The sequence below is a fragment of the Phyllopteryx taeniolatus genome, chromosome 21, assembly GCF_024500385.1.
Source record: "Phyllopteryx taeniolatus isolate TA_2022b chromosome 21, UOR_Ptae_1.2, whole genome shotgun sequence".
Classification (NCBI taxonomy): Eukaryota; Metazoa; Chordata; class Actinopteri; order Syngnathiformes; family Syngnathidae; genus Phyllopteryx; species Phyllopteryx taeniolatus.
The window spans coordinates 11247180-11260055 of NC_084522.1; the positions used below are offsets into that span (position 1 = coordinate 11247180).

At 41.3% G+C, this 12876-nt stretch overlaps 1 protein-coding gene across 5 annotated transcripts in view; it reads right to left on the reverse strand.

The window, feature by feature from the left end:
* hivep1 (HIVEP zinc finger 1) overlaps window positions 1–12876 on the reverse strand; it is a 62910-nt gene that overhangs the window by 14297 nt on the left and 35737 nt on the right. The window lies entirely within an intron of this gene.

Sequence of the window (12876 nt, forward strand, 5' to 3'; positions counted from 1 at the left end):
AAAGGATGGCAGAATGAAAGTAATGTTACTGGGGATTCCTCCCACACGGCCGATGCAGGATGAATGTCTGTTAAATGAAAAACAGATATTCTTCCATAGCCGAGAGAGTGCACTGTTCCATAACGGAAACTACTGTCATCATTGAGGCAGCGCCCTTGCGTAATATAACTATACAGTCACACATCCATTTCAATGTGAACGTGAATATGCATTATGTACAGGTTATGTTTTCAAACACAAAAATCAGAATCCAAAGCTCAACATCCAAACGGTAACCAAAGAATGTTGACGTGCTCTTCAGGCAGCTTTGCTTTGGCCATTTATACAGCAAATGCGCCATATGGATGTGTGGGAGCTGAATCAATGCTGACGGTGAGATACTTAAATATTAATTATATATGCCGTGTCGCTGTGGTGTAGGTTAGTCATAGTGGAGCAGCCTGTGCTAATGAGAATTTAGTAGAATTTCATACAGAAAAAAATAATAATAAAGAATCATGGAAGTCACTTGAACAAGTTTAGTTTTATAAATCAATAAATAGTATAAAAATACTCTAACATCTAGAAAGCTAAAAATGGCAACATGTAGTGTTTGAACTGAAAAAAAAAAAATAATAATAATAATAATAATAATAATAATATATATATATATATATATACACACACTGTATATATGTCACCATTCTTTAGGAGTGCCTAACTGCAGGGATAGCAATTGGGCATTAACACTCCAGCTGCTGGACAATGCGTGAACAAAAATGCGCAGAACTTTTCATATGATTTCTCATCCGGGATCAAGAAGATGGTGAACCAGTGTGTTCCTCACTTGCACAGGCAGCTAGCCAAATCAGAAAATAGGCTACTAAAAAACTTGTGAAATTTGAATTGAAAAACAAGTTTTAATAAAGCCTGCTCACATGGGTTTCCCCCCAGCTACTTCAGCTTCCTCCCACACCGAAAAACATGCATGTTAGGTTAACTGAAAACACTAAACTGCCCAAAGGTGTAAATCTGAGTGTGCATGGTTGCTTGTCTATACCAGTGTTTGTTTTTGTTTTTTAAACCAACTGCCACCTTAAAAAATACTTTGCTCTCCAAGTGCCCAACAACATGACCAAGATTGAAATACAGAAGTGTTCAAATGAGGCAGAGGCTTTATTCCTTAAATTCAATAAATTTTATTTATAGAGCACTTTAAAAAAAACACACAGCTAAAACAAAGTGTATTTATGATATTACTGTAAGGCAATGTATGTTATGCACACTTAAAACGATCACTGCGCTTAAATATTGCACAAATAAATAATTGTACTTAATTAATTCTTACTTAAAACAAGTGAAATAAAAATTGTGCCAAAATAAATGTTTGGAAAAAACAGTTCTCAAATATCAAATGTAAAAGTAGTTTACTTAAAAGTTAAATACCACTGAGCTGTGTTTGAAAAAATTATTGTCATGGTTTTAAAAAAAATGTTTAAGTCACTGTAACATTATGCACAGTTTGAATTAGTGGAAGCCTGCATAGCCAACTTTGAGAATCACTGCTCTATACAGTATATGCCCTATGATTGGCTGTCACTTTTCACCCAAAGTCAGATGGAATAGGCTCCAGTTCACCTGCGATCCTAATTGGGACCAGCGGTATAGAAATGGATGCATGGATGTTTCAATAAAAGGTACCAGGAAACCAGCTCATAAGAAACATTACTTGCAGAGCAAATGTTACGTTACCGAATGTTTTCATTGGCGTCTCTTTGCAGGAACAAAGAAAATTTCAGATCATCTGAATTTTAATATTCTCTGTTTTACCAATGACCATGCTACTCATTCATATAATAAGGGAAAAATATGAGCTTTCCTCCCACGACCATGAAACTGAATTGAAAAAGAAATCTCCTTCATATATGACATCATGGTTCAAAGCGAGTCCTACAGGACCAATTGCAGCAATTTAGTTTTCGACCGCACAAATGTTATTGGAGGGCGAAAAAGGATGTTCTTCTGTCATTGCCAAAATCACAGTAATTCCATGCCGGGAACACACAGAGAAGAGAGAAGGATATGAGCGGCTGGTGGAAGAGGTCAGTGGATTATGTCATTGTGTGTGTTACAAGTCACACCCTTCTCCATCGCTCTCCTTCTATCCCGGGCACACGCCACAGATTACATAATTTGTTCCCATCCAGAGCTGCTGTGGAGCAAAACAAAGGCACCCTGCCATCAGAAACACAGCAACAGAGGCGCACTGCGAGAGGGCACCTCATTTTTTTAGTGTATGTGCATCGAAGAGAGATTCTATTAGTATGTTCCACAGCAATTGTGGATTCTCTCTCCCTCCCCTGTGCTCTCTTGGCATTGAAGCTGGCCGTGGTATAACAAAAGCGGGAGAGTCCTGAAGCTCCCCTCAGGGTAATTGCAAGCAGGCTGCGAGGCTTCCTCGAGTCAACAATGATGCTATTGCAATCCTTTCTTGGACGATTTGGCACTTTATTGTTTGAACAGTTTGCCTTATTACGGAATGTTTTGTGTTCGACCACACTGCCAAACCGTGGCATAGGTGATTACTGCCCACCAAACACTGTATTAGCGGTTGCGTACGAATCAAATTGCTCTCCTTACATAACAAACCACAAACAAGACCCCTCATGCTGAATGACACCCATGAAGTCATGCTCAGAAAGCAGGAAACAATGAGTAGAAAGGGACAAGGCTGTGGTCCCTTCATCCCTCCCTTAATAAGGACAAAATATTCCATCCACGAAGGCCAAGTTATTAAGACAGCAGGGAATGATTATACAGTTCACATTTCCCTAATTATGGCGCTTGAGTTTGCTGAAGTGGTCTTCATGATGGTCAAATATTTCATGACAGTGGCTTTGAGACATTCATCTTGCCATCTGCAAAGCATGCAGCCACAAAAAAACAATAAAAAGGGGAACATAAATGTGGCAAGTTGCCTGTGATGAAAACCAGAGCAAGTACTGGAGCGTTTCCAGAAATTTAGGCAGGGTGAGAACAAGCGACCAAACACACGCCACATTTACAAGAAAATTGTTCAGTACTGAGAAGGTCTATCCTATGGTTAAGATGACAGTATAACAATGCAGAATATTTCCTTCGTGCCAATGCAGTAAATGTAATTTTCAAAGCTCAGAAAACCACAATCGAACACTTTTTTGGCTCTGTAGGCCTATGTTTAAATTGATGTTATCATTGACAATAAGCATGTGTAGTATCTGACTGGCATTAATAATCCAGTAGAATATGAATCAATACACTTGTTCTAATGTAATTTAAAAATGCAAGTGATATCCAGTCCCAACCCAGTCACACAAGTAAACAGAGATGTCATGACTCATTTTATTTACCAATGTTTCTCTTTCCCTTTTATCTAGCACACAACTGCCTACGTACAGAAAGGCTTGACTACACTAGAGGTCAAAGACAACAGGACGGTGGCGAGGTGGTGAAACATTGTTGAAACACGTATCATGAAAGCTATGTGGTGATTTGGCTGGCGTGGGCCAGAGAGGGTGGTTGCCTGTCGGAGGCAAAAGATTGTGAGGTGGGGAGTCTGCCTCCTTTTTGGTTGCTGTCATGACAATTGCACATCGCCAGTGCTTCACGCACTGCCCCCCTACATGATTGCGCTGTGCTGACTGGGACGAGGGGGAAATGGGATTAGTAGGGCCCCAAAGTGAGGTCGTCATGCAGGCGCAGCCTTGAAGGCTGATGCTCACCTGGTGTGATCTACTACATGCCGTTTGTCACTAGAGGGGGCCGCACAGCAGGATGGGATGCCTACACTGTATGTAGGAGTTGGGAACCATACCAATGACACCTCTCAGAAAGAATAAGAATAAATGGATACATGAAGGACGGCAGGGTGGACGACTGGTTAGAGTGTCTGCCTGACAGTTCTGAGGACTGGGATTCAATCCCCGGCCCTGCCTGTGTGGAGTTTGCATGTTCTCCCCGTGCCTGTGTGAGTTTTCTCCGGGCACTGCGGTTTCCTCCCACATCCCAAAAACATGCATGGTAGGTTAATTGACAACTCTAAATTGCCCTGCGATTGGCTGGCAACCAGTTCAGGGTGTACCCCGCCTCCTGCCCGATGATAGCTGGGATAGGCTCCAGCACTCCTGCGACCGTAGTGAGAAGCGGCTCAGAAAATGGATGGATGGATATATGAATGAAGGGATGGATGGATAAATGGACAGAAGGACAAAAATACAAATAGGGTACCCATAAGTAAAAGGTACAGAGCACACTACAACAAATACCTAAACTACATTTTGTTTGAAACTACTGTAGAGCTACTTTCTGTCTGATGAATAACATTTCAGTGGAGCCTGAGGTTGTAGGCGACAATTTGGAATTCCAATATTGTCTAGAGAAAAATATGCCTCTAATGGTGTGTAAAGTTTGATGCATGATGTCACCTAATCACATAATACCTCAGCATACCTCACAAGACCTGAGTTTAGCAGGCATCACAAGATGAACTCTTGTTTTTCCCTTGTCTTTTTGTGGTACTAAGAAAGAAGGAGGAACCTCAACAGACAGAACAGCTGGGATAGGCTTGCGCTCACCTGCAACACTAGAGAGGATCAGCGCTACAGAAAATGGATGGATGGATGGAAATTAAGAAAAGTCTCTTCCCGTGCAATGTTTTTTGAAAATATGTTGGAGGGGTCGTTTTTACTTCATCATGCCAACAAGCAAACAAACAGCAATGACTACGTGAACTGCTTGGCGGAGGTAAAACGAGAAAACCTCACCCTGTAGCATCACAACTGTATCTCTTGGCACAGCCTTCCTCAGCTTGCAGGCCAACAACTAACCACCAGGCTCAACAAGCCTCCCTGCCTCCTGGCCCTTAAAATACACATTTTGCTCAACAATCTGCACCGTTGGCCTCACCACACCAAATGGACGCCATCAGCTACATAGTGGCAGCTTTTCAAGGCAGCGTGAAGAGTCCATATGCACCATGTTTACTCGTTTCAGGCTGCTCTGCCGGCTTTTCTTCGTCAAGCTGCTGCTCTCCCTGCTAGCATCAAAGACACACGCTCTAGTTGTTTTGATATAACAGCATCTGTGAGGTTGCGATATCATTAGTATGCACAACACCACACCAGTATAGCAGGCCGTACACTTGAAATAGAGAGTGTGAGGAGACGGACCATGTATACAAGCTAAAGGACAAGTTAAAGGTGAAAGCATTTTTCTGTTTTGACTGATGTGTGCGACGCCAGAGGCAACCGTGAGGTTGTAATTTAAAAATCAGAATGGAGGAGATAGAGACAGGGTACACAGTTCAGCATTCAAATTGAATACAGAGGAAGAGAAAAGAATCGGGATGAAGAAGACGAGATGGTGGCCGGCAGCTGCCCCCTTCTTCCTTGTCACAGCGCGGAAGCGAGATTATGTAACTCGAGCACCTTAAACCAGCATTCTGTACACGCCCGGCTTTGTGCAAAATGCACACACAGGCGACACACACACAACCTCACAGACACTGCATTCTTTGCACAGTCAAGGGCATTTGCCAACACAACAATAAGACTGCAAGAGTCTGAGGTACACTTTGCAGGTGCACCTCAGACTGGTTCCAGGCTTCCAGCTTAAAATTTTTGTCAAGCTTTCCAGAGTATGTCCTATGCTATTTAGCACAAATGACCAAAACAATAGGTACACCACCACAAGGTAATGTGATCCATCTGTCATCACATAGATATACAGTGGGTACGGAAAGTATTCAGACCCCCTTACATTTTTTACTCTTTGTTATATTGCAGCAATTTGCTATAATCATTTAAGTTCATTTTTTCCCTCATTAATGTATACGCAGCTCCCATATTGACAGAAAAAAACAGAATTTTTAAAAGTTTTGCAGATTTATTAAAAAAGAAAAACTGAAATATCACACAGCCATAAGTATTCAGACCCTTTGCTGTGACACTCATATATTTAACTCGGGTGCTTTCCATTTCTTCTGATTCTCCTTGACATGGTTCTACACCTTCATTGGATTCCAGCTGTGTTTGATTAGACTGATTGGACTTGATTAGGAAAGCCACACCCTGTCTATATAAGACCTTACAGCTCACAGTGCCTGTCAGAGAAAATGAGAATCATGAGGTCAAAGGAACTGCCCGAAGAGCTCAGAGACAGAATTGTGGCGAGGCACAGATCTGGCCAAGGTTACAAAAAAATTTCTGACTGTTATTGAATAGCCCAGCCAGAGCCCTGACTTAAACCCAATTGAGCATCTCTGGAGAGACCTGAAAATGGCTGTCTACCAATGTTCACCATCTAACCTGACAGAACTGGAGAGGATCTGCAAGGAGGAATGGCAGAGGATCCCCAAATCCAGGTGTGAAAAACTTGTTGCATCATTCCCAAAAAGACTCATGGCTGTATTAGCGCAAAAGGGGCTTCTACTAAATACTGAGCAAAGGATCTGAATACTTATGGCTGTGTGATATTTCACTTTTTTTTTAATAAATCTGCAAAGACTTCAAGAATTGTTTTTTTTCCTGTCAACATGGGGTGCTCTGTGTACATTAATGAGGAAAAAAATTAACTTATATTATTTTAGCAAATGGCTGCATTATAACAAAGAGTGAAAAATTTAAGGGGTCTGAATACTTTCCGTATACACTGTACCGGAAAACCATTCAGTATCCCATTCATTTGTGATGGTCGTATTCAGGCAATATAAACTCCACCAGCCAGCAGATGTGCGACCAATGCAAAATTCTTTGCCAACTTGAAAGGAAGTCTACTGATCGTATCTCAGCTTTCTTCCTGTAGCGTGTGCAGAAGACCAAGCAGTTTTGCAGCCCTCAGCTGCTGACCCATGCAGTAAGTGGCCATAACAGTTTCTGTCAGGACCAGACAAATTCTTTATCTTTGCAGACATGCCTGTTAAAAAAAAAAGAGAGAGAGAGAGAGAGAGACTCCCCATGCTTGGAAGAGTAATAAATCAATCTGAGAGCGAAGGTTACAAGTGATGAAGTCTTCTTCTCCCTCCACCACGGTGGTCAAACAATGATGGGAAGCTAAGGATTCCCCAACCAGAGCGGGAGGATCCCATTACACTATAGTCCATCATCATCAACTGGCGTAACTTTCATATTATCAATGTTGGGAGCTGGAATGACTCATGCTGTCTAATCTACTGGACACAAAAGGAGTGACAGAATGATGAAAGACTGTGTGTCTCTATTTTGCAGATTACTTTCTCAAGGGGCGGCGCGGTGAACGACTGGTTAGTGCGTCTGCCTCACAGTTCTGAGGACCGGGGTTCAATCCCCGGCCCCGCCTGTGTGGAGTTTGCATGCTCTCCCCGTGCCTGCGTGGGTTTTCTCCGGGCACTGCGGTTTCCTCCCACATCCCAAAAACATGCATGGTAGGTTGATTGACAACTCTAAATTGCCCGTAGGTGTGAATGTGAGTGTGAATGGTTGTTTGTTTGTATGTGCCCTGCGATTGGCTGGCAACCAGTTCAGGGTGTACCCCGCCTCCTGCCCGATGATAGCTGGGATAGGCTCCAGCACGCCCGCGACCCTTGTGAGGAGAAGCGGCTCAGAAAATGGATGGATGAAGTTTCTCACGGTGTATGTTCTCTTCTGACAAAAACACTCAAATTTTAAGTCTTAGAAGTGATAAAAACGATAATTTACACAGATAAACACCCTGCAAAGTCTATTTATTCCTCAACATGAGCCATTTCTTTTGTGAAATTTGAGAGCTAAGGTCTCAAAGCTGCAACATTTGGATGGATGAACCACAAAACACTTCCTCCGCAGTCTAAAGATGAGCTGCTGACTGTTAAGCATCCCACTAGACATAAAAATGGACATGGACAGAGAGATGCAGAAATTTGTGTTTTTACCCTCCACTGGGGAAGACTGCATAAGTGCCACTGAAGGAACAAGGGTGACGATTTTAAGAAAACATAACATCTCCTGAGTTTTGGGCAGGAGCTTTTTAATAATGCATGAAGAGAGAGATGTAGATCTTATACACAAAGCAGTGCAAGCTAAGCAATGTTGCTGGGAAATAGGCTGTGTGAATTCTCTGCCATATTTGTAATAAAATAATAATTCAAAAATAGATTTAGATATACAGTACTGTATGAGTATGACTAGTGCTTCATACCTCAAGTGAAGCTGGAAAAACACTATCAACAGATATATTGATCAGTCGCTCTCTACTTTGCATACACAGAAAAAAGACACCGGTGCGTCACAATATGCAGTGGATTAAAAAAACATAACATTGAACAATGAGATCCCTCTGATGCTATGGAAGCTCTCTGCCGACCATGGCTTGTGCTATAAGATGTGACTTCAAAGCACAGGAAAAGCACACTAGAACAGCTAAGATTTATTTGGGGTTAAACTAAGACACTTTAAAAAGTGCCAGGTGTGCGCTGACGCCCATTCAACATGAGATGAAATGTGTTTCGTTAAGTCTGAGCACATATATCCATATGCCCAGTAATAAGAGGGTGTGAACACTTTTGCAATCACATTATCTCAGTTGTTCAGTTGTTTATTTTTACTCCCCTTCTATAAGGGATTTCATTTGTCTCTATTGAGTTGGACAGAATAAGGACACATTAGTGGGGGAAAAGTGTTTAAATTATTTATCTTGGTGTCAATTGTTTATGTCATAAAAACCTGACATTTGAACAGGGGTGTGTAAACATTTTATAGCCACTGTATGTACAGTGTTGCTGCCTCCGCAGGAAACTGTAGGTGGCAGAAGCAGCAGACTGGAGGCCAATGATTATTAGGTTTGCGTGGGCATCCTCGTGAAAAATGGATGTAACGAGAAAACTACCGGGTGGGTAGATGCCTGTTTGTGTACAGGGGGCTTAATGGTGCAGGCACAGAGCGCTGTGGCTGAATATAACCTCGTGTATCCTTTTGACGACACCTATTTAACGCGTCAAAATATAGAAGTGCCCAAGCAGACCAAAGCCAGAGTCTGCAACACAAGGCAACTAAACTGTAGTAATGCGAGAAATCTTAAACATCTCTGTCTGAATTGTATGTTTGTGGAAAAAAAGAAAAGAAAAAAAAAAAGACAAAAAAAATCACGCTACTGTAGCACTGCAGTCTTGTAGGCGGCGGTAATGGACATTACACATGAGCTTAAAGTATCATACACAGCAAGATTTTTCACAGCAGCTCAATTTGCTGATTTTGTGATGCGTAAGAAGGGCTGCAAGCCAAAATGCCTTTAGGTACCCAATGGTGCTCACCTAGTCCTACTGATGTAAATTGCTGCCTAAAAGTGTAATATAATTCTGTTGGTTCTTGAATTTTTTATATATAGCAAGCCTATTTTCTGTATAAAGCAAAGTCTATAAATGTTTTAAAAAACAATACAACAAACAATAAATCCACAATCATCAAGCTAACATACTGTAATAATCTAAAATGTAATTTAAAAAAAAGCCTCACTCGGAGTACACTTTTTTATTCCTGTTTCAGATAAGGGGTGAAACAGAAGAATACGTATATGCACAAACACCCACTTCCCTCTTTGCATCAGCTGAAAAAAGGACCTAAAACAGGCTGCATGTCAAACCCCATCCGGTCAAGATCTCAAGTTCTCTTGAGGTTGCGCTCAACGACACGAAATAACATAAGACATCGGTGATTTCCCTTTGCTGAGCTCAGCGAGTGACGGCCGATGTGTTGCCAAGCGATGCGGCCAAGCGATGCGTTGACAGGAAGCATGTGTCAGTGTGCTGAAGTGCAAAAGCAAATTATTCACGTAAAGTCAGTTTTGTACGTAAGCCAAGGAATGGGGGAGGGTGTGTTGCCACATCAGTCCAAAAAAAGTTTGAAAAATGTCTCGTATCATCACCAAAAATTCATCTTGAATGCAATTTAATTTGTCATCAAATATTGCAAACACGCTACAGTAAATACTGTACTTCTAAATCTAGATTACGTTTTTGTTATTATCGGTGGTGTTTTTAGCTCTTTTTTTTGTAATTGTCGGCGGAATATCTATTATCTAACGTCAGTCAGCTTGTCTACCTCTGTTGATTTGATTTACTACATTGGCCTAAAGGTAAACTACACTTGACAAATGGGCTGTGGCCTGGGAGCTAATTAAAGAACATTACTGCTGCTTTAAGCACACGACTTTTTAAATCAGAGATTAGGAGCTATATGTAGATAGATAGATAGATAGATAGATAGATAGATAGATAGATAGATAGATAGATAGATAGATAGATAGATAGATAGATAGATAGATAGATAGATAGATAGATAGATAGATAGATAGATAGATAGATAGATAGATAGATAGATAGATAGATAGATAGATAGATAGATAGATAGATAGATAGATAGATAGATAGATAGATAAATGTTGGTAATCTATAGAGTCTATAGAGTTTCTAACAAATCTAACTCAAACTCAGAATGATCTGAGCGCAAAATGAAAAACGAAACCTTTAAGAGCATGCAGGATCCCTCAAACTTGACTGTCCTGGTGAACACTTTTTGCTGGTGAAAGTGTCACCACAGCGAGTGTCATCTCAGTTTGACTTTGAGTGAGCAGAGATGTTCCTGAGTAAGGCAGCAAATACCTGTACATGCACTCATTCATTCAACAAAGCTGAAATGAGACAATCTACTGTATATCTGACATTGCACAACACACAGCAAACTGTGTGTGCTTTACAAAGAGGACAAAATGTTCATTTCTTACCACATACTTGGCTCACGTTTCATGGAAATAAACAATCAGTGCCTCCTTTTGTTTCTGATGAAGAAAAGTCAGCACATACATGCTTCTCTGTCAAAACAGTCACAGCTGTGTTTCCGCCCTATCAGCTGGAGCTCTGCAGCGGTTTTGGGGCGTTGCCAGCGGTTTCCTCAGAATAATGTGACGAGGAGGGGAATTCCTGTAAGAGCCAGGAAGGGAGGAGGTGGAGCGAGGAGGTGCATGAGGTGAAAGGGGGAGGGATGGAATGAGGGAGTGCGGGAGGGAGGAGGGGTGTGTTTGAACATAGCAGGCCAGGTGACGTCACTTAAACCGGCTTTGGCACCCTCCAGGGGATCCTTCGCTTGGGCTCCCTCCCGTCTTGTTTGTCCTGATGGGGGGTGGGACTTAATGTTCCCTGCCAACTGCTGGTTGCCCAACAGCTTACTCACTGGGTGAGAGGAGCCTGGCGTGTTTACCCGAGGATGACTTTTTTTCTGTTCCCTTTTTATAATGACTTGGTAGTTCGGGGAGTTAAGTACCTACTTTATGCATCTTGTCAGACCTAAAAACAATCTGCTTCCTTGAAATGTCTTCACCTACTTTCTTAAAAAGCCAGTCCCAAATATTCACTCCCGGAGGTGTAGAACTGCACTGCATTAGTGTTTGCATTAGTTTTATACATGTAAATACAAGGGGTGGGAATTGTTTTAGTGACTATTTTGTATTTAGCATCTTTATACTGTATTATTTCAGACCCTTGAAAAAATTATTAATAGAATTGCATTCATGGCTATGACTCTGTTAACCTCACTAAAATCAAGGTATTGCAATTGCACAAATTAATAATAGTTCTTCAAAGAATAAATCAATTAAAAGATCATTAAAATATTTACTTAGCACTGACATTCCGACAATGCTTCATCTTGTGCCTTGATGTTGTGTACACTGTACACAAGTACTGTATATTATGCATAAATACTGGCCGGTTGGTGGGAGGTTAAGCTTAGGGCAGCATCAAGTGTGTCCGTGTGCATGTGTGTGTTGCTTGTGTATTATGATTTTAACTATTATTGTGTATAATTGTGATTCTATATATGTGTTGAAAGGACCACCTTGAAAATGAGCTGTTGCATGGGGCTATCCTTTAATTAAATAAATGCATAAACTACATTACATTATATTTTTTGAATAAAGGCAGCAGTCTCAAAACATTTTAGTGCCACTGACCGTTTTCAGGTGAATACATTTTCGGTTATTTACACCATAGAGAAATAACCACATTTCTCTATTATTTACACACGCCGGCCGTATGCCGTATTCTGACAAGCGTTACGACGTAACGACAACGTCACAGTGGCATAAAGTGTCATGCATTGGTGGATGTTTTCTTACTTTTATGATGAATAAAGCTCTCGTTAGCACACAGTTGTTGTCCGTGAATTATTGGACATAATAATCTGCCGATGAAGCTTTACTTTGTGTCGGTGCCCTTATTCTTCGCCGACCTACCATGGGACCACTGCTGGTGACGGCGTTAGCTTCAGTAGCTTGGCTATCGACTTGAGGCTAACACCCATTTTCCTTTGATCATCAAAACTCGGTCGGGATGTTTCCGTGATAAAAGTATTTTGGACCAAAAATGCGTTTTGGGGTTATTTTCAGCGGGCGAGATTTTTCGGTGACTCAGAAATTTGTTCTGCTGACCCGAGCGGGCCACGTCAATAGGTACATGGCGGCCGACACCGCGCGAAGTGACATTGTGCTAGGAAATTAAAGCTTCGTTAAGGCTAACCAATTCCAATGAAATCGGTCAATTTGACCCGGTTCTAAGTCGGAACCTGTTTTCAATTCACACGTCTAGTAAATACTACTGAACTATATAGCATTAAATAATATTGTACCAGTATTTTATTTGTTTTTTTAGTATTTTTGTCTTACCTACTGTGTGTTAGGTATTTGACCACCTAGTTAGAAGAACTGAGTGCTGAATACACAGTATTATACTAAATACACTCTTTAAAAACATTTTCCTTCCTGGCAACATATGATTGCTTGAGGAAAAATGAAAAGAAGAAAGGGCAGCCCAAAGTAGGCGAGACGTCACACAACCTTCTTAGAGTGTGTTTTGGC